Source organism: Notolepis coatsorum, assembly GCF_963971535.1.
Source record: "Notolepis coatsorum genome assembly, chromosome: 3".
Classification (NCBI taxonomy): domain Eukaryota; kingdom Metazoa; phylum Chordata; class Actinopteri; order Aulopiformes; family Paralepididae; genus Notolepis; species Notolepis coatsorum.
The window spans coordinates 4,289,702-4,313,329 of NC_140167.1; the positions used below are offsets into that span (position 1 = coordinate 4,289,702).

The 23,628-nt window shown below is 43.5% G+C and overlaps 1 pseudogene across 1 annotated transcript in view; it reads left to right on the plus strand.

Moving 5' to 3' along the window:
* LOC311225130 (discoidin domain-containing receptor 2-like) overlaps positions 1 to 23,628 on the plus strand; it is a 61,332-nt pseudogene that overhangs the window by 16,908 nt on the left and 20,796 nt on the right. Inside the window, exon 2 of the transcript XR_014621038.1 lies at positions 14,777 to 14,977. The product of XR_014621038.1 is annotated as a discoidin domain-containing receptor 2-like (transcript). The remainder of the gene's footprint in view (positions 1 to 14,776; positions 14,978 to 23,628) is intronic.

The window sequence follows — 23,628 nt, forward strand, 5'->3', positions numbered from 1 at the left end:
AAGATCCTTAAGAACTTCTACTCATGTACAATAGAGAGCATCTTGACCGGCAACATCACCTCCTGGTTTGGGAATAGCACTGCAAAAGACCAAAGCAGACTACAAAGAGTGACACGTTCAGCCGAACGCACAATTGGAGGGGGGCTCCCCACCCTCCAGAACATTTACTACAAGCGTTGCAAGGGGAAGGCTAAGAGAATTATTAAGGACTCGAGCCACCCGAACAACTGCCTCTTTGAACTGCTGCCGTCAGGCAAGCGATACAGGAGTCTCAAGGCGAGCACAGAAAGACTCAGAAGTAGCTTCTATCCCCAGGCCATCAGGCTGCTAAACGAACAATGAATGAACACTACACAACAACAACCACCAAACACACATAGCACACACATCCACACGCACACACTCACTTTAAACAAACACACTGTAGCACCCACTACACACACTTTATAGCACACACCCACTTTAAACAAACACACTGTAGCACCCACTCCCCACACTTTATATTTATGGATGAAGGATTGCACTACAACTCGTACACCTTACTGTAAATTGTACCTAAAATTGTACCTCATCCCATTTCTGCTTTGCACTAGATAGTACTGTACATTAGTACACTGCATAGTATTGTGTATTGTGTATTATATGGTAACTCAGAACATTGTACATATGTCTATACCGAACAACTGTGACCTCATTTTCTTCTTCTAAATTCATGCTATATTATGTTATTATGTTATTTGATACTATCTTGTCTAGCACAGTCTCTGGAGCGTAACAGTAAGAAGCATTTTGTATGAAAGTATTCTGTACTTCTGTATGACAACTATTAAAGAACTTGAACTTGAACTTGAACTTGAATATCGGTATATCGGTATCGGTAAAAAAGCCAATATCGAGCATCCCTAATAATAACTATACTATTATATATAATAATAATAATAATAATAATAATAATAATAATAATAATAATAATAATAATAATAATAGTATAATTTCATAGTCAAAGCACCTCTCAATTTGCACATTCCATGTGCGAAGAGCAGCAGGAGGAAAATGTGATTTAGCCCGCCCCCTAACTCAAAACAATAAATTAACAGTGGAAATAGACGGTCTGTCAATTACACCATATTTTACAAGCAATGCTTACAGTAATGTGAGATGTTGTTCTTCAGATATTATAAAGATATATCCGGTGTTGATTGTAGATTTGGCTTTGGAATTGTCCCTAAGGGGAAGGCCTGTTCTACAGTGGGAGGTTTGTTTATGTTTTAAAGGTAGTCTCTTTAGAATCTCTTCACTTTGACAACACTCTCATTGAGCTTCGACCCCAATCTGCTAACCTCGGGGTGTCCGTTGCATATATCCCCGTCGTAGGGTCATGCTAGAGTCATAGTTACTCCTGCCGTTTACCCGTGCTCTATTGCCCGCCTGTGGAGGTAAGGAAACCTTGACCTTTGACCCCCCCCCCCCCCTCCCATTTGGCGTTAGATGTTATTTTTTAGCACACAACACTACTGACATTTTGGATTAGATGTTATTTTAGATGTTTCTGTTCAAATAAAATCTTATGTCCAAAACAAATGCACGCAGTTACATTGTCCAATTACCTATATATTTATAACTTTTTGGGTGGGGGGCGCGAGCGCTGGGATTTTTGGCTGGTGAAAATGCTGAGTGGCTACTAGTGACTTTGGAAAAAGCACCACTAGTAGCCACAGTGGCTGGTGAGCCAACAAGTTAATGTCAAGCCCTGCTGCTTATATGGCAGTAATGCAAACAACGGTTCACTCACAGTAGTATTTTGTTTAGTCTCTGAACATAAAAAAAAACGATTAACCTTCGTACTGTCTTTTACTATTATGCACTACTAAGTAATCTACCTCGCCTATAGACCCGTTCGCTGTATACAAACATACCGTGGTCGAGCCAATCAGCAATACCAACTGAGTCACGTGACTAAGTTGCCCCCCTACCTGCATGAGCTGCTGCGCTAAAGAATAGAGCCATATGAAATCCGTTTTATTTTTTTCCAAATTCCATTTTATTTTGTTCCAAATTCCGTTTTTTCCGTTTTAATATTTCAGAATTCTGTATTTTGCTTTGTACGCTCATTTTACCATCAGAAATAGTGTCTAATAAGTGGGAATGAATAAATGTCCACAATTTAATAAGATATAACAGTCCATTTAATAGGGCCGTCTTAAATACTTTGAAGCTTCGAAGCTTCGTTCGATGGGCATGGGATTCGAATATGAAAATAAAATTTGATTATTAAAAATAAAAATAAAAATTATATATATTTTTGCAAAATCAACTTTGCCTCTCTTTGTTAACTACAACAAGCAATGCTGTTTGTTATTTAAGATGAGGTCGGACTCGGCACTGACAGATTTGTGTTCATTGTGCTGCTTTTATAAAGCCTCAAATGACGGCTTACAATATTTCATGAAAGCAAAGTGTTTTGTTTGTCTAAGATTTTAAAAGGTTTAAACTTTACAGCACTGACAAAGTTGAACAAAGTGCTGTACAAGTCCCACAACATAAAAAAAAAAAAAAGTAAAAAAAAAAAAGATTTAATTTTAAATTTTTTTTTTATAGTGGATTCCATTTTTATTGCTCAATTCCGCGATTCCGTCCGCGATTCCGTGATCGCGGATTCCATATGGCTCTACTAAAGAAGTATGACGGGGCTCTATGGAGAAACCATGACACTCCCCTGACTAAAAGTTGTTTCAAAGGAAAACGGCTGGATGTCATTTAGCCAAAATCGGCATCATGGCAGTGAGTGTGAGTCTTTCACCTTTTACATATCTAGCCATATCACTGAAGATGTCTGCTTTTTATTCAGGCTGCCATTAAAAAACATTGAACCTGTGAGTGCTGGTCCGGCTACCCTGCTTTTTGATATACTGAACTTTATGGGATTACAGCACCCAGTGTGAGAACTTGTGAGCGCGGTCTAACTTGACTACACATGTGAATATTTCATGTTTATACTAGGGCTGTCAGTTTATCGCGTTAATTAGATTAATTAATTACACAGCAAATGATCACGTTATGAAAATGAATTCAAAATTAATAAAAAAATAAAGGTAATGTATTCCCAGTGTCAGAAATACTGTGTCTGTTACTAGGCTTGAGTAAATTGTAATGAACCAAATGAGAATATCAATACATTTTTTTTTTATCTTTGACTGTGAATAACACCATGCTCAAATTGACCAGACCTGAAAAATCTAAGCAAATTAATAAATGGAAGATTATTAAACAGAAGGTTTTGTAGATACAGTACTGAATTCTGCCACCCGGACACATGCAATTTGAAATATGATTATAGAATATTAGGCATAAAATGGTTATGCAATTAAAATGCGATTAATTAGATTAATTAATTACAAATCCTGTAATTAATTAGAAAAATTGTTTTAATCGCCTGACAGCACTAGGTTATATGCAATAGATCTGTGCTATCAAGCTGGCATGCTGTTGTGGCTATGTTCTGCTACAAAATAATGCTGTTTTTCTTTTAGATAAACACAGTTTTATTCAAGTGACTAGTCTGCTAAAACCATATACCAAAACCATATGGTATATCCATTCACTTACCCATTCACTCACATCAAATCAAATGTATTTGTAAGGCCCAATAACACACGTTAATGTCCCCATGGGCCGGACACGTCTTCTTTAAACAAGTCAAGAAGAAACATCACAATAAATCAAGAACAAAACAAAAACACCATAAAGTCCAAAACATTTTAAATAAATAAAATAAATAAATGCAACACTCCCAGACATACCCCACGTAAGGAAAAACTCACTAAAACCTAGCAATAGGAAAAAATGCACCACAGGCAATGTGGAGGAGAGAAACCTTAGAAGGGCCGTTCAAGGGGGGATCTCCCTTCTTAGATGTCGGTGATAGTAGTGTTGCAATAAAACAGGCAAAACAGTTGGTAAAGCATGCACTCACAAGCGTAATGAAACACAGATAAGTGCACGCAATAGCAACTGAACATTTTGAAAGATTAAAGATAGAGCTGATGGCGGATCTATTTGAGGCAAGGGGGCGTCGCATCCTCCCGGTCGTCATCACGGGACGTCCAACACTCACACATTCACGGCGAAGGCAACCATGCAAGGAGGGTTGGGCACCGAAAACCTGTTCTAATAGGAACCGGTTCCTAACTTCCGGTTCTCCTGCGAAATAAGCTGTGACCTGTTTTGACCTGCACCTCAAAGAATCGGAAGCGATAATCGTCTAGAACAGGAATCGATATGGAGAATCGGAATCGGAACCGGAATCGTTCAAATCCAAACGATGCCCAACCCTATGCAAGGTGCCGTGTCTTGCTCAAAGTGTTAAGTGCCTTGCTCAAAGTACACTTCGACACACTGCCCGGGGAGGAGCCGGAATCGAACCGGGAACCTTCCGGTGGACCGCTCTACCTCCTGAGCCCCCCCCCCATGCGGTGTAGCCTGCACTGCAGTACACCGCCCTTGTTTAATTTGGGCTCAATTTCCTCACAAGCAAACAAGTCATTGTATCACACAGCATTACAGCATTAGTCTTAGTCTGTGGTTCTTCTAACTGTGTGTTTGCCCGTTTTCTTTTTACAATATTGTCCATGTTAAAATCAATATTTCAAGTTGTCTAGTTTTAAAGGAGACACGTTGTCAAAAATGTTCCTGTGTGTTGCTGTTGCAATTGTCTTTACAGAATGAGGGGTTGTCTCAACAAACACTGAAAACATGTTAAATATATACTAGGGCTGAACGATTAATCGATTTCCAATCGAAATCGTGATTTGAAATGATGCAATTAGCATATCGCAAAAAAAATCTCACTTTTTTTTATAATTTTTTTTTTTTAATTTTAATTTAACCAGGAAGTCCCATTGAGATACAAGATCTCCTTTGCAAGTTGTTGTTATTGTTGTAGGAACGGTTTGGGAGAGGGAGGTAAGGGGTTTTAGATTGTGTGTTGTGAAGTTTAGACTTCAGAGAGGGAGAGTAAAGTACAGAAAAAAAGGTACAGTTGGGTACCGGTATCGATTCCCAGGTAAAAAGAAACATTTTCAGGCTCGGTGTCCCGAACAGACCCACCGCATAGGCCAGATACAAGCCGCATTTTACAATAAACCTCTGTGGGGCTGCTTATTTTATTTATTTATTATAATCGCAAATTTTATCACAATCGCAATATCTGTCCGAAAAATCGCAATTAGATTATTTCCCAAAATCGTGCAGCCCTAATATATACATTGTTGTTACAGAATGACAACAAACTGAAACAGAGAGGTATAGAGGCTGCTAGAATGAGAACAGGACTGAAACAGAGAGGTATAGAGGCTGCTAGAATGAGAACAGGACTGAAACAGAGAGGTATAGAGGCTGCTAGAATGACAACAGGACTGAAACAGAGAGGTATAGAGGCTGCTAGAATGAGAACAGGACTGAAACAGAGAGAGGTATAGAGGCTACTAGAATGAGAACAGGACTGAAACAGAGAGGTATAGAGGCTGCTAGAATGAGAACAGGACTGAAACAGAGAGGTATAGAGGCTGCTAGAATGAGAACAGGACTGAAACAGAGAGGTATAGAGGCTGCTAGAATGAGAACAGGACTGAAACAGAGGTATAGAGGATGTTAGAATGAGAACAGGACTGAAACAGAGGTATAGAGGCTGCTAGAATGAGAACAGGACTGAAACAGAAAGGTATAGATAGAGGCTGCTAGAATGAGAACAGGACTGAAACAGAGAGGTATAGAGGCTGCTAGAATGAGAACAGGACTGAAACAGAGAGGTATAGAGGCTGCTAGAATGAGAACAGGACTGAAACAGAGAGGTATAGAGGCTGCTAGAATGAGAACAGGACTGAAACAGAGGTATAGAGGCTGCTAGAATGAGAACAGGACTGAAACAGAGAGGTATAGAGGCTGCTAGAATGAGAACAGGACTGAAACAGAGAGGTATAGAGGCTGCTAGAATGAGAACAGGACTGAAACAGAGAGGTATAGAGGCTGCTAGAATGAGAACAGGACTGAAAGGGAGGTATAGAGGCTGCTAGAATGAGAACAGGACTGAAACAGAGAGGTATAGAGGCTGCTAGAATGAGAACAGGACTGAAACAGAGAGGTATAGAGGCTGCTAGAATGAGAACATGACTGAAACAGAGGTATAGAGGCTGCTAGAATGAGAACAGGACTGAAACAGAGAGGTATAGAGGCTGCTAGAATGAGAACAGGACTAAAACAGAGAGGTATAGAGGCTGCTAGAATGAGAACAGGGCTGAAACAGAGAGGTATAGAGGCTGCTAGAATGAGAACAGGACTAAAACAGAGAGGTATAGAGGCTGCTAGAATGAGAACAGGACTGAAACAGAGAGGTATAGGTTGCTAGAATGAGAACATGACTGAAACAGAGGTATAGAGGCTGCTAGAATGACAACAGGACTGAAACAGAGGTATAGCGGCTGCTAGAATGAGAACAGGACTGAAACAGAGGTATAGAGGCTGCTAGAATGACAACAGGACTGAAACAGAGAGGTATAGAGGCTGCTAGAATGAGAACAGGACTGAAACAGAGAGGTATAGAGGCTGCTAGAATGAGAACAGGACTGAAACAGAGAGGTATAGAGGCTGCTAGAATGAGAACAGGACTGAAACAGAGAGGTATAGAGGCTGCTAGAATGACAACAGGACTGAAACAGAGCGGTATAGAGGCTGCTAGAATGAGAACAGGACTGAAACAGAGAGGTATAGGTTGCTATAATGGGAACAGGACTGAAACAGAGAGGTATAGAGGCTGCTAGAAGGAGAACAGGACTGAAACAGAGGTATAGAGGTTGCTAGAATGAGAACAGGACTGAAACAGAGGTGTAGAGGCTGCTAGAATGAGAACAGGACTGAAACAGAGGGGTATAGAGGCTACTATAATGAGAACAGGACTGAAACAGAGGTATAGAGGCTACTAGAATGAGAACAGGACTGAAACAGAGGGGTATAGAGGCTGCTAGAATGACAACAGGACTGAAACAGAGAGGTATAGAGGCTGCTAGAATGAGAACAGGACTGAAACAGAGAGGTATAGAGGCTGCTAGAATGAGAACAGGACTGAAACAGAGAGGTATAGAGGCTGCTAGAATGAGAACAGGACTGAAACAGAGAGGTATAGAGGCTGCTAGAATGAGAACAGGACTGAAACAGAGAGGTATAGAGGCTGCTAGAATGAGAACAGGACTGAATCAGAGAGGTATAGAGGCTGCTAGAATGAGAACAGGACTGAAACAGAGAGATATAGAGGCTGCTAGAATGAGAACAGGACTGAAACAGAGAGATATAGAGGCTGCTAGAATGAGAACAGGACTGAAACAGAGAGGTATAGAGGCTGCTAGAATGAGAACAGGACTGAAACAGAGATATAGAGGCTGCTAGAATGAGAACAGGATTGAAACAGAGGGGTATAGAGGCTGCTAGAATGAGAACAGGACTGAAACAGAGAGGTATAGAGGCTGCTAGAATGAGAACAGGACTGAAACAGAGGTATAGAGGCTGCTAGAATGAGAACAGGACTGAAACAGAGAGGTATAGAGGCTGCTAGAATGAGAACAGGACTGAAACAGAGAGGTATAGAGGCTGCTAGAATGAGAACAGGACTGAAACAGAGGTAGAGAGGCTGCTAGAATGAGAACAGGACTGACACAGAGAGGTATAGAGGCTGCTAGAATGAGAACAGGACTGAAACAGAGAGGTTTTTGGTTGCTAGAATGAGAACAGGACTGAAACAGAGAGGTATAGAGGCTGCTAGAATGAGAACAGGACTGAAACAGAGAGGTATAGAGGCTGCTAGAATGAGAACAGGACTGAAACAGAGAGGTATAGAGGCTGCTAGAATGAGAACAGGACTGAAACAGAGAGGTATAGAGGCTGCTAGAATGAGAACAGGACTGAAAGGGAGGGTGCAGCATAGAGGCTGCTAGAATGTATAATCTGAGTGGGGTTCCTTTTCAGAAAAGAAAAACTTCAAAGACATATTTAGGGCACCTCAAAGACCTATATTTACTTGTTGAAAAAGGACAAAAATACGTCCCCTTTAATTGTGTAAGTATGACTGTAGGCCGCGTCGTTGGGAGGAAGCATCTCTGTACCGTATGTTTTGCTGTAAAACCCACATAGCATGACAGACAGACAGACACACATGTCTTGTTTTGATTAGCCGTGAATCTTTGTCTGAAATATTCAACAGAATAGCGCGACGCGACTTGGAGGAGGTATGTAGACGGCTGCGCGTTCAACTGTCACCTCATTTGACTCTCAAAATAATGTCTCTCTCTCCCTCTCTCTCTGCCACGATAACACAATGCCCTCGTCTTGACAATGTGGTCTGTGTACAACCTTTATGATAAGCGAGATGTTCGTCAGCCTCACTACCTACACGCACGCACACACACACACACACACACACACACACACACACACACACACACACACACACACACACACACACACACACACACACACACACACACACACACACACACACACACACACACACACACAGACCTATAAATGACACATTCGCATATCAGAGAAAATCTCATCATATTAAAACTCAGCAAAATGTGAAGCAATACCATCTGACCATCCTCCTCTCCTCTCCCCGCCCGACCGACGCTATGGTAACTGTTCTAACCTACCGGATCCATACATATTTAGACATTGACACAGTTCTCATCATTTTGGCTCTGTACACTTACACCACCACACTGGACCTGAAATTAACCCTTTCACTACCACACTACAGAATGTTAATAACCGTCTGTAGTGTGATAGTAAAGGGTTAACCTTAGTTCTGTAGTGTGGTAGTGAAAGGGTTAACATGCTGTCGTGTGATAGTAAAGGGTCAACCTTCTGTAGTGTGATAGTAAAGGGTTAACCGTCTGTAGTGTGTGGTGGTGAAAGGGTTAACCTGCCGCCGTGTGGCAGTGGAAAGGGTTCACCTTCTGTATTGTCACAGTGAAAGGGTTAACCGTTTGGCAGTGCAGCAGTGAAAGGGTTAAACAATCAAGCTGTTTGCAGACTTGTGTAACAAGTTTGAGTTGCAGTGGCAGAGGCTTGGCAGATAAACATAAATTCCCTACCTACCCATGGCCTTAACTGACAACCAACAGGAAACGAACAATATTTTCTTTTATGCCTTATTTGTCACATACATACCAGGGCATATACAGTGAAATGCGGGTGGCCGTGCCCGCTTTGATTGTGCAATAATACTAAATAATAAAATAGACATAATAAACAGGTAATAAAATAGACATAAAATAGGCATGATAAAATAGACATGTTAAAGTCCTGAGATAATGCAATACAATGTTTAGCTACAAATTAAGGCACTGGGTCCTATGTACGGTTCTATACAATATACAGTTTTTACTCTATATCCTTATGCTATACTTGCTATTTCATGTCTATGGGGTTCCAGATTGCAGTCATTCATTGACTGCAATGGATTTTTACAACCAAGTATTAAAAGTGACAATTTGGATTTGTCCAATTACTTTTGGTCTCTTAACCCTTTCACTGCCACACGACAGAAGGTTAACCCTTTACTATCACACAACCGACGGCGATGCTCCATCATTAGCATCATTAGCTCCGCATCCGCGGAGAGGTCTGCCCAGAACGGTGGACTATGCTATGCTATTAGCATAATGTTTAACTGGTGGTATGTTATGACTACTGCTATTAGCATAATGTTTAACTGGTGGTATGTTATGACTACTCCTATTAGCATAATGTTTAACTGGTGGTATGTTATGACTACTGCTATTAGCATAATGTTTAACTGGTGGTATGTTATGACTACTGCTATTAGCATAATGTTTAACTGGTGGTATGTTATGACTACTGCTATTAGCATAATGTTTAACTGGTGGTATGTTATGACTACTGCTATTAGCATAATGTTTAACTGGTGGTATGTTATGACTACTGCTATTAGCATAATGTTTAACTGGTGGTATGTTATGGCTACTGCTATTAGCATAATGTTTAACTGGTGGTATGATGTGACTACTACTGCTATTAGCATAATGTTTAACTGGTGGTATGATGTGACTACTACTGCTATTAGCATAATGTTTAACTGGTGGTATGATGTGACTACTACTGCTATTAGCATAATGTTTAACTGGTGGTATTATATGACTATTGAATGAGAAGGAGAATGGAGAATGTCTGGTGCTATGGTCTGGAGGAGTGGGGAGGGTAGCCGGTCCAGCTGGCATGTAGTGGGAGTGGGACGGTTCGACATTACCAGTGTCAGGGTCTGTGATGGAAGAGAAAGATGACAGAGTGAAGGATGAGGTTCTCGATTCAGTGTTTGGAATGGGTGGGGGGGGGGTTGGGAGAAGGAGCTGCGGATGTTCTCCACTTTTTCTTCAAAGAAGATCGCAAAGTCTTCGGCAGAGAGAGATGAGGGAGGAGGGGGTGGGGGGGGGGAGTGAGGAGGGAGGACATGGTTTGTTTGTTAGTTTATTTGATAGGGACAGCACATGTTAATGAACATCAAGCACAAAATACAACACAGTAAACATGCCGGGTGGTAGCAAGAGCTCATTTACACCCGTAGTCCCTAAACAGGAGACAGCGAAACTCTTTCAAATAAATAAATAGCCTGCCTAAGGTAAAAGCATTGTGACAATCAATGATTAAAAACAACAATAAAAACAAGAAACAAGTTACATAAACTAAATCAGATAAAAAATGATCACAGTTCTGGTTTGCCTTAAGATGCAGTTTAAGATGGGTCTTGAACATGGAGTATGTGGGGCACTCTCTAATCACAACTGGTAGGCTATTCCAGTAGTTACCACCTTTAACAGAGAACACAGTTTTAGCAAAGGTAGTATACCGAAAAGGCACCTTACAGTCCCCTCTACTGATGGCCCTGGTGGTAATGCCAGTGTCTGCTTTCTGTTGGATGAAGTCATTCAATGGGGGGGAGGGGCAAGTCCATGCAGAACCGTGTACATGAAGCGAGTATATTTGAAAACTTGGACATTCTTGAAACTTAGCATGTTATGTTTTTCTAAAACATTACAGTGATGCAATTAATTTGGTAGCATGCAGATTGCGAAGGTTCTTGGCAGCAGGCCTCGATCCTATGGTGAAAGAGAGAAGCGTTGACAGTATGCTAACAAGAGGTTGTGATATGTGGCGATGTCAGCAGTGAGGCGTGACTTTCTACACTTCTTCTCGGCCGCTCTCTCGGGACCAGCAGTGACTACTGCTATTAGCATCATATTTAACTGGTGGTGTGATGTGACTACTGCTATTAGCATCATATTTAACTGGTGGTGTGATATGACTACTGCTATTAGCATCATATTTAACTGGTGGTATGTTATGACTACTGCTATTAGCATCATATTTAACTGGTGGTATGGTATGGCTACTAGGGCTTGGCAATTAATCAGAAAAAAAATCGCGATCTCGATTCATAGACCTATGCAATCTCATTTCTAAATGATGACGATTTCTTTTTTATAAAAAAAAATAATTTATTTTTATTTTTATTATTATTATTTTTTTACCTTTTACTTTTTTTTTTTAAATGATGACGATTCTGACTTGAGTTATTTTGTATGTTACAAGAGACTTTTAAGTTTAAGTCGAGCACTTTCATATATGTTATGTTTAAGTTTAAGTCAAGCACTTTGATATATGTTAAAGAGTGCAATAAATGATTTTATTGAAAAAATAAGAATTGTGTCAGAGAATCGTGATCTCAATTCTTAGAGAGAAAAATCGTGATTCACATTTTAGCAAGAATCGCCCCCAGCCCTAATGGCTACTGCTATTAGCATAATATTTAACTGGTGGTATGATATGGCTACTACAAGATACAAGATACTTTAATGCCACACAACTATGTTGGTGGTAATTGTTTGCGGTACTGCATGTTAATTAGCACTGGGACATCAACATGACACATCAAACGCCCCCCTCCCACCTCCCAATCCCCACAATTAATACATAAATACATACAGGACAGTCGCATATAAAAGTGTCAGTCAGTGTCGGATGCTTGCCCGTCTGTGCAAGGGGGGGGGGGGGGCCAGGGTGTTTAGTGTTCGGACTGCTGTGGGGAAAAAACTGTTGGTGAAGCGTGTGTGTGTCTGGTTAAAATGTACCTGTAGCGACCTGAGGGCATGTGCTGGAATAAGTGGTGTGCTGGGTGGGAGGGATCGTTGACTATTTTAACAGAGCGGGTGACTGTGTGTGAGGTGTAGATGGAGTCCAGAGAGGGGAGGGAGGGGGCAGCCAATTATTTTGGAGGCTGTCTTGGTGATGCGTTTGGTGTGTTTGTCAGTGGAACCGTACCAGACTGTGATGGATGAGGGGAGGATGCTGTTTGTATTATTGCGGTGTAGAATTGGACCAGCAGGCGTTGTTGGACTCTGTACAGGCGCTGCTGGGCCTTCTTGATGATGGCAGTGGTGTTAATAATGTCCCATTTGAGTTTATTGCTGATGTGGGTGCCGAGGAACTTGAATGATTCAGGTTAGGGTTATGGGTTGGTCTGGTTTTGGAGGTGTTGAGCAGGAGGTTGTTGGTTGAGCACCACCTCACTGCTCTGTCCACCTCCTGCTGGTAAATGGACTCATCGTTGTTCAGAGATGAGGCCCAGGATGGTGGTGTCGTCGGCGTACTTGGTTGGCCTTGACTGAGCTGTCCAGGGGGGGTGAACTGGTTGGTGTGTAGAGGGAGAAGAGCCAGGGGGAAAGGACACAGCCCTGCTGGGGGGCCCCAGTGCTGAAGGTCAGAGGGCGGGATGATTTATTGTTCACCTTGACTGTTTGGGTTCTATTGCTGAGGAAATTGAGGATCCAGTGGTTGATGGCTGGGTTGATGTCCATGTCCTGTAGCTTATGGAACAGATTGTTGGGGGAGATCTTTGGTGGTTTTGAGATAGTCCAGGACCAGATGTTCAAAATATTTCATGGCTACTGGGCTATGGGTCTGTACTCTGTAGTCGTCGACTCTCTAGAGTCGTTGGTGGTTTTTGGGGACCGGGATGATGGTGGATTGCTTAAAGCACTGTGGGACTGAACAGAGTTGTAGGGATGTATTGTAGATGTCAGTGAAGACGGGGGCCAGCTGGTCTGCACAGTAGTGGAACACTGCAGAGGAGAGGAGGTCAGGCTGACTCAGGCCCGGAGGCTTTCCTTTTATTGGTCTTTTTTAAGCATAATATTTAACTGGTGGTATGGGATGGCTACTGCTATTAGCATAATGTTTAACTGGTGGTCTGGCATGGCTACTGCTATTAGCATCATGTTTAACTGGTGGTATGGGATGGCTACTGCTATTAGCATAATGTTTAACTGGTGGTCTGGCATGGCTACTGCTATTAGCATCATGTTTAACTGGTGGTATGGGATGGCTACTGCTATTAGCATAATGTTTAACTGGTGGTCTGGCATGGCTACTGCTATTAGCATCATGTTTAACTGGTGGTCTGGCATGGCTACTGCTATTAGCATAATGTTTAACTGGTGGTCTGGCATGGCTACTGCTATTAGCATCATGTTTAACTGGTGGTCTGGCATGGCTACTGCTATTAGCATAATGTTTAACTGGTGGTCTGGCATGGCTACCGCTATTAGTAGGGATGGGAATTGATAAGATATTATCGATACGATTCCATTATAGATTCTGCTTATCGATCCGATTCTTTATCGGTTCCCTTATCGATTCTTGATACATTTATAATTTAAATAAATAAATTGGAAATGCAACAGAACTAAGCTGGTTAGAATAACAACACGCAACTTGACATTTCTGATCGTCATTTATTGTTGAGCCCCCAACCAAAATGGTCGCAATTTCGAGCCCTTACCAATTTAGTGACTGCTGCTCGGTGACACTCGTTCACCTTTTCCTGAGTCCGTTGACCCCGCTGTGCTAGCGTGAAAGGATTTTCCTGAGGTGCGCGAGAACCACTAGCTGCAGCCTCAGTCTATTGTGATCATCTAAAAATGGATGAAATGGGAGAATATTTATACAGTGAAAGCATTTGTTTTCATTTAGGTTTTCCTAGTCAAGGAATCAAATAGTCTGCTATGCGGCTGCATGCGTGGCGCTAACGTTATTGTTTTAAAATGCGCAACTGACAAACTTGGCATTGATAAGAGGAATCGATAGTCACGGAGGCATGCGATTCCAGGAATCGGACAATTAGGAACCGGTTCCCAACCAGTTCCGGTTCTCGATTCCCATCCCTAGCTATTAGCATAATGTTTAACTGGTGGTATGGTATGGCTACTGCTATTAGCATAATGTTTAACTGGTGGTATGGTATGACTACTGCTAATTAGCATAATGTGTCATGAGGAATTGAGTACTACAGGTGAGGTAACATAGTTTCTACATGATTATTCTCTTCGCTGTCGTCGGGGGGAAGGATGAGACCATATGACGAGTCTTTGGCTTTGTCTCCATTAGGCCTACGTCTTCTGTGGGGCTGGGAGGTAAAACAGTATCAATAATTATTTTAATATCCATTCACTCAAAAGAGTAGTCACCCCCCTGACTTTTTGTTATGCTAGTTATTTCAGAATGCTAAAATACTGATGTTTAACTCATTGGGCGCCAAAAACAAATAATCTCGTGTTTCGTCGCCAACGCTTGAGCGCCAAAAACGAGACATTTGATCTTTTTCCTTATATACCATACTGATCTTCTTCCCCGTGTCGCCGTGTCGCTGCAGGTCCAGCAGAGGGCAGCGGTCTGTAATGGCGGCCTGTACGTCCGGCCGTTCAACGAGACCTTCGAGGAGACGCCCATGCTGGTGGCGGTGCTCACGTACCTGAGCTACGGCATCCTCACCGTGTTCGGCTACCTGAGGGACTTCCTGCGCTACTGGAAGATCGAGCGGTGCCACGGAGCCACGGAGAGGGACGAGCAGCGGGTAAGAGAGAGCGAGGAGAGAGAGCGAGAGAGAGAGCGAGAGAGGGAGGGAGGGAGGGAGGGAGGGAGGGAGGGAGGGAGAGAGAGAGAGAGAGAGAGAGAGAGAGAGAGAGAGAGAGAGAGAGAGAGAGAGAGAGAGAGAGAGAGAGATGAGAGAGAGAGAGAGAGAGAGAGAGAGAGAGAGAGAGAGAGGAGAGAGAGAGAGAGAGACCACGACCACGTCAGGTCATATGATGTAAGAGAGAGAGAAATAGAGAGAGAGAGAGAGAGAGAGAGAGAGAGACCACGACCACGTCAGGTCATATGATGTAAGAGAGAGAGAGAGAGAGAGAGAGAGAGAGAGAGAGAGAGAGAGAGTCAGGCGTCAGGTCATATGATGTAAGAGAGAGAGAGAGAGAGAGAGAGAGAGAGAGAGAGGGAGAGAGGGAGAGGGAGAGGGAGAGGGAGAGGGAGAGGGAGAGAGAGAGAGGGAGGGAGAGACCACATCAGGTCATATGATGTAAGAGAGAGAGAGAGAGAGAGAGAGAGAGAGAGAGAGAGAGAGAGAGAGAGAGAGAGAGAGAGAGAGAGAGAGAGAGAGAGAGAGAGAGAGGGAGAGGGAGAGGGAGAGGGAGAGAGAGAGAGAGGGAGGGAGAGACCACATCAGGTCATATGATGTAGAGAGAGAGAGAGAGAGAGAGAGAGAGAGAGAGAGAGAGAGAGAGAGAGAGAGAGAGAGAGAGAGAGACCACGACCACGTCAGGTCATATGATGTAAGAGAGAGAGAGAGAGAGAGAGAGAGAGAGAGAGGGAGAGAGGGAGAGGGAGAGAGAGAGAGAGAGAGGGAGGGAGAGACCACATCAGGTCATATGATGTAAGAGAGAGAGAGAGAGATAGAGAGAGAGAGAGAGAGAGAGAGAGAGAGAGAGAGAGAGAGAGAGAGACCACGTCTAGGGATGGGTACCGAATTCTGTACTTTTAAAGGTACTTACCGAAACATGTCTGTACTACCGAGTATCGATTCACGTGAGATACAGTTTAAATATATATATTTTTTTGTTTACACTTTAAATATATATATTTTTTAACTTTTTTCTTTTCACGTCAACGGTCACGCGGCACAATACACGCTTACCTAGGATTTGACTTGATTCAACAACAAAGCAGTCGGGGAAATGGCAAGCCCAAAGCGGTCGAAAATGTGGTTCTTTGAAGTTTGGATATTTTATTTTTATTTTTTTTACAACTGAGGTAGGTAGATTACATTTTTAGAGACTAAAGTACAGAAAAAAGGTACCGTTGGGTACCGGTATCGATTCACAGGTACCGGTACCGTATCGGTTCAAATGTGAACGGTACCCATCCCTAACCACGTCGTAGGGATGTAGTTATGCATGTAGTTATGGACGTAATTATGCATGTAATTATGCATGTAGTTATGCATGTAGTTATGGACGTAATTATGCATGCAATTATGCATGTAGTTATGCATGTAGTTATGGACGTAATTACGCATGTAGTTATGCATGTAGTTAGTTATGGACGTCGTTGGTGATGACTGTAGTTATGCACATAGTTATAGATGGTACACCCTAAAATCTCAAGAGTCAACCAAATCAAGATGGCCTCGACTTATTCTTCTCGCGAGCGGCGCTGTGCTTTCCGAGCGATACGCTCGCGAGACTTGGGGTACGGTAACGCTCGTCTAGACTTCTAAAGGCTTTATTTGCGCATTAGGAGATAAGATAAGCAGTCTGTCTGTCGCGGCCCATTTACATTTACATTTACATTTAGTCATTTAGCTGACGCTTTTATCCAAAGCGACTTACAAGTTCTGTACGACAAGCCATCAGGAAGGGCACAACTCTATCAGCTGAGTAACAATGTTCATCAAAGTGTTGAGTGCTACAGTGTAGGTTAGTTTATTAGGACAAGTGCATGACAGTACGGTTAGTTAGGGTTAGATTTTTTTATTGTTTTTTTTTTTTTTTTTTTTTATTCAGATAATGGTTGAAGAAGTGCGTCTTTAGTCGACGGCGAAAGATTGGACGTGATTCGGCTGTCCTAACTGGGTGGGTAGTTCATTCCACCATTGTGGGGCAAGGACTGAGAATAGGCGACTTCTCTTTGATGACCCTCCCGGAGCTTGGATAGGAGTAGGTCTGAGGTGGCCAGAAGATGCAGAGCGTAGGGGTCTTGAGGGTGTGTAGTTAGAGACCATTGACCGGAGGTAGGCGGGAGCCGTTCCCTTTGCCGCACGGTATGCTAGGTCAAGGGCCTTGAAGCGGATTCGTGCAGCAATGGGGAGCCAGTGCAGGTCCCTAAGAAGTGGGGTGACATGGGCCGACTTCGGTAGGTTTGAGATCAGGCGGGCCGCTGCGTTCTGAATGAGTTGAAGAGGCTTAGTGGCAGTGGCCGGGAGGCCAGCGAGCAGTGCATTGCAGTAGTCGAGGCGGGAGATGACTGTTGATTGGACGAGGAGTTGGGTGGCTTCTTTTGTCAGGAAGGGGCGTATCCTTCTGACGTTGCTCAGGAGGAATCGGCAGGTTCTGGTCGTCGCTGCGATGTGAGCAGAGAAGTTCAACTGGTCGTCGAGGACAACACCAAGGTTCTTGGCGGTCGGGGACGCAGTCACAGCTGTATTCTCGACTGTGATTGAAAGGTCGGTTAGGGGGGAGGATTTGGCCGGCAGGTGGAGCAATTCTGTTTTGCTTAGGTTCAGTTTGAGGTGGTTGGACGTCATCCAGGCTGAGATGTCGGACAGACAGGCCGAGATCCGCTCAGAGACGTGGATATCTGAGGGAGGGAAGGAGAGGAAGAGTTGAGTATCGTCGGCATAACAATGGTAGGAGAAGCCATGAGACGTGATAATGTTACCCAGTGATTTAGTGTAGAGGGAGAAGAGAAGGGGTCCTAAAACCGAGCCCTGGGGGACACCCGTCCGCAGGGGGCGGGTGGCCGACAGGGTCCCTCTCCATGACACTTGGTAGGAGCGGTCATTGAGGTATGATGACAGCCATGTCAGCGCAGAGCCAGCCACTCCCATTCCTGCGAGGGCCGCAAGGAGGATCTGGTGGTTGACTGTGTCGAAGGCTGCAGATAGATCTAGGAGAATCAGGACAGAGGAGAGGCCTTTCGCTTTTGCTAAGTGAAGTGTCTCTGTGACCGCAATGAGGGCTGTCTCTGTGGAGTGACCAGTCCTGAAGCCTGACTGATTAGGGTCTAGGAGGTCATTCTGTAAGAGATAAGCAGTAAGTTGGTTGGATACAGCACGTTCAAGTGTTTTAGAAAGGAAGGAGAGAAGAGAGACAGGACGGTAGTTGCCTATGACGGTAGGGTTCAGGGTTGGTTTTTTTATGAGCGGCGTGACTCTAGAAAGTAGACGAGTGAAAGGTGGTCTTTCACAACCTGTCTGGGTAAGTGACCCGTCAATATTTAGTTATAGACCGCTCGTTCTTGGTGACGCAAGACGGGACCCTCTGGGAGATGACCAGAGCAGGGTCCGCACAAGGTCCTTGAAGTGCTTAAAAAGTGCTTGATTTTTGACCAAAAAAGAAAGTCCAGGCCAGGAATTCCTTGAAAACAGCTCATTTCTTTTTAACAAGGTGCTTAAAAAGTCATTGGAATTCAAATCAACCATTCGCATTGAAAGTTTCGTTCATCCATGATAAAATGGTTCTGAAGAAATCAAGAAATTGCAATTAGTGTAACTAATTGTCGGAAATTGGTTTTAAGCCATAAATATTGGATCCAATTTTTTTCCCCCAAAAAAAGAAAAAACGTATTTAAAAGTGAATAGGATATTTTTTTTTGTAATGTCTGTTTCCTGTATCAGCTGACTGAGGCTCTCATAAGTCTACTTCCTGAGCCCCCCCCCCCCCCCCCCCCAGTCGCGTCTATACTTTCCGTAGCCGCATTTCTGGCAGACGCTCTCTGATTGGCCACTGTTGCCCAATCGCGTGACGAGCTGTGTCTTTGCCCATTTCCGCGTCGAACAGCCTGCAAACTACCTGGCGTTCTATCGCCACGCTCTATGACAAACTCTAACCTTAACCAACTTCGAACGAGCGCCTAAGCTTAACCAGTGTAGAAACAGGCATCGGCCAATCAGAGAGCGTCTTGCCAGAAATGCGGCTACGGAAAGTATAGACGCCCCCCAGTCAGCTACAGACAGAGGCTCGACCCCCAGTGACCTTTCATTGGTCCGTGGGCTACAGTATCTAGCCAGAGCTACAGTAGTATGAGGAAGAGCGGCTTGGATTGTTCCTGAGAAAATAAGATAAGATAAGATATTCCTTTATTGATCCCTTTGGCGGAAATTCCGGCGTCATAGCAGCATGGGGGAGGGGGGAGGGGGGAGGGGAGGTACAGGTTTGGACAGGGTAAATACAGTAGGGTAATGGTAGAAAGACATAAATATAAGCAATAAAATTTGATCTGAATATAAAAATGTAAATATAAAAATAAACAGCGTAAAAACAAAGGTGCTGTATGCCCCATCGGTTATATTTAGGGATGCTCGATATTGGCTTTTTACCGATACGATATACCGATATTGTCCAACTCTTAATTTCCGATACCGATATCAACCGATACCGAGCAGGGTTCCCCCCCCCCCCCCCCCAAAAAACTGAATAATTTCAGGTAATTAACATTACATATCTCTTGTCGTGGAATTAACACAACATTATGCATACTTTGACAATAAATAAAATAATAATTTGTTCTTACTTGCTTGCCTGGGTAAATAAAGGTTAAATAAATGTAAAAAAAAAAAAATTATAATGTTAAACCGATACCGATATTTTACGATATCACATTTTTATGCCAATATCGGCCGATAATATCGGACATCCCTAGTTATATTATATGTTACAATACATATAGGCAATAAAGAATTTGAATCTGAATATATACTATGATGGCCTAGAGGTAAATGTGGCCGGCCAGTAACCAAAAGGTTGCTGGTTCGATCCCTAGCCCCCGACAGGAGGGTGTATTCCAGCTGTGAGCTGGTGACTGAAGGGCGGCTGGTGTTACATCTGCGGTGCCCACCATCTCTGCCTACATGCCCTTGAGCAAGGCACTGAACCCCAAAACAACAATGTATGTAACTAGGAGGGATATGATGACTGTGTGTAACTAGGAGGGATATGATGACTGTGTGTAACTAGGAGGGATATGAGGACTGTGTGTAACTAGGAGGGATATGAGGACTGTGTGTAACTAGGAGGGATATGAGGACTGTGTGTAACTAGGAGGGATATGAGGACTGTGTGTAACTAGGAGGGATATGAGGACTGTGTGTAACTAGGAGGGATATGAGGACTGTGTGTAACTAGGAGGGATATGAGGACTGTGTGTAACTAGGAGGGATATGAGGACTGTGTGTAACTAGGAGGGATATGAGGACTGTGTGTGTGTGTAACTAGGAGGGATATGAGGACTGTGTGTAACTAGGAGGGATATGAGGACTGTGTGTAACTAGGAGGGATATGAGGACTGTGTGTAACTAGGAGGGATATGAGGACTGTGTGTAACTAGGAGGGATATGAGGACTGTGTGTGTGTGTAACTAGGAGGGATATGAGAACTGTGTGTAACTAGAATAGAATAGAATAGAATAGAATAGAATAGAATAGAATAGAATAGAATAGAAATACTTGTATTATCCCGTGGGAAATTTGACACTGCAAATCGCTCAACATTTAAACATTTAGACAGGACAGGTCACGAATTAGAATAATAACTCAAATCAATCAAGTTGCCTAGGATAAGAGTAGAGTAAAATAGAATAAAAATGAAATAAAATATACAGAAATAAATACAGTAAAAATACACTGAGCATGGGGGAAGGGGGGGGGGGGGGGTACAGGTAGTAAAAAAAAAAAACACAGCAGTGTAAACAATTTGGTCAATATAATTTAACTATCTAACTAAATGAAATATATATTCACAGTATGCACAGTGTCACATAAGGTGCAGTATGCTTCAGGTAGTGTATTGTCCTCCTTGGGTTCCTATTAGACCTAGGTCAATGTCTGGCAGCCGTCGCTGCCCCCTGTTTTGGAGCCTGCCACTAATGAGCTGCCGCTCTGTGCTCAGTGATGCAGTGAGGCACAGTGATGCATTATAAAGTCTGATGGCTGTTGGAATGAAGGACTTCCTGTGCCGTTCAGTGCTGCATTTGGGTAGTGTGAGCCTAGCACTGAACATGCTCCTCCTGTCAGCCAAGTCTGTGTATAGTGGGTGGGAGGGGTCTGTGTATAGTGGGTGGGAGGGGTTTTCCCTGATGGCCTGGAGCTTAGCGAGGCTCCTCCTCTCCGCCACCCTCGCTAGAGAGTCCAGCTCCACCCCAACCACGCTGCTGGCCTTCCTGACCAGCTTATCCAGCCTGGTTGTGTCCACTGCTCTCAGTCCGCTGCCCCAGCAGGTCACAGTGTACAAGAAGGCGCCCGACCTGTCCCCTTTAAGTAGGATGTGGTCTCTGTGCCGCCGGGTGCAGCACGTCGACTGGCTCACTGGCAGCGCCTCCCTGTGTGGCATGAAAGCCTCCCTTATGGACACCGTGGTGGCAGGGTTCCATTCTGTTGTCCCCTCCCATGCTCCCTTGTTCCCTTGTTCCCACAGCGTGGTGTACAATGGCTCTCTCTCATAACAAGGGCACATCAGAGGGGACGCTTTTATCAAATCCAACGTCCCACTTGTGTCTGTACTGTTTTTTTTTTTTTTTTTTTTTTTACAATTTCTTTTTTTAAATGTACATACTTTATAATTATTTTTTTAAAGAAAATTAAACATAATACACCCACACCACACTCCTGCCCCCCCCCCCCCCCCCCCTCCCACTGCCCCAGTTCGACGGCCCTCCCCGCCCAACAGTAATCATATTAACTCTTTGGACGCCACTCACGAATAAAGTCGGGTTAACTCGCCGCCGCTTGAGCGCCAAACCTGAGAAAAGTTGGGTTTTCTATCGTTATTTCTTTTATTCGATATTCCCATTCATAATCCATCGAGGGAGCCTGTGTTATCATTGGGAATCAGTCTGAGATCGCAACCGTCCAATACCGCCGCCTGCCGCCTTGCGGCCGGTATTGCACATCATTTCTGATGTCTTGGGCTGTGCGTCGATCTAAAAAGTCCGGGCCGGGTTTTCCTTGTCGGGCAGGACAAGCGTTTATAAGCGCTCCCGGTTCATGTTCTTTGGTGGATTATGTTGGCAACACGATCGACATCAATACTTGGAATGGCGGTCAGATAATTTGAATATTTTTGGAGTACATCCTAGTCAAGGTAAGGGCTATATGGTATCAATCTTGCGTTGATCCAAGAGTCCCTTCCCCCGCGATGTGTGTAATGTGTGTGTAACGTATTCCGTTGGTGACGATCAAACCATAGAAAAACGACCCCCCCCCCCCCCCCCACCCTTTCATGCATTCATGGTGAAACATAATACCGATAATATAGCGTTGATTTCAGATTGATTGTTGATACAGGCAAGAAACACCACGTTTTTAGTGAAATGCATTAAACGCTGCATAGCGGCGTTTTCTGGGATTAGACAGGATTACTCTAAAACTATACTCATATTCACCACGGTATAAGACGGGAATGTATGGATAGTATTTTCTTTTCACAAATTGAACGATAGATACTTGATGTCAAATGGGCAATAGTATTATATCCATAGCTATGATATTTAATATAGTTTGAGCCCTGCAAACGCCGCCACGTATTCCTATTCTTTAAATCGGTGTCCTTCTTACCACACGGTAAACAGCGACCTCTGGCGCTGATAGTTAAGCACAAAATAATTATAAATTAATAAATAATACAATAGTAGGAACAAGTACCGGTAAATGATGGAAGAAAGTTGACAAAACTTAAATTTTTTTAAAGAAAAAGTTATACTTTATTTTTTATATATATTTTTTTTTCCAATAAATACAAAAATAAAAAAAGGGAAGGGGAGGGGCTTCTGCAGCTCAGGCCCACATCACTCCTCTACGAGCATCAGGGTCTCTGAATGCTGCACCCAGAGAAGAGTTACCATGGTGATGTGTTGGTGTCTCTCTCATCCTGTATCCTCATCCACGGGTGCTGGCAGCGCATTAAAGTACAGGAGGAGGGGGGGGGGGGGGGTGGGGGGGGGGGGGGGGGGGGGGCGGGGGTCTCTGTGTGTTGTCAAGGCAACACAATGAAGTATTGTGGTATTTCCAAAAAGGTATCATGGGCCATGATATTACCACCAGTATCGGGGGTTTAAATCGGATTGTACCATGGCGTTATTGATGTACAAAAAGGGGTACCATATAGGCTACAGTGGCTCGGGAGGTAGGGAGGTCGTCCGGTAATCAGAAAGTTCCCGGTTCAATTCCCAGCGTGTCGGAAGTGTCCTTGAGCAAGACACCTGTGACCTAACCCATAATTGCCGGGACCTTGCATGGTCGCCTCGTGTGTGAATGTGTGAATGTGAGGAACAAAAATGTTAAAGCGCTTTGGATAAAAGAGGTATATAAATGCACCATTTACCGTTTACATAACCTTTACCGTGGTAGTATTTATACAGTGGTCGGTACCGTGGTGAAACTGAAATAATCACCATAATACCACCGTGACTTACCGACTGTTTTGCCTGTTTTATACCAACACTACAGTATCACCGACATCT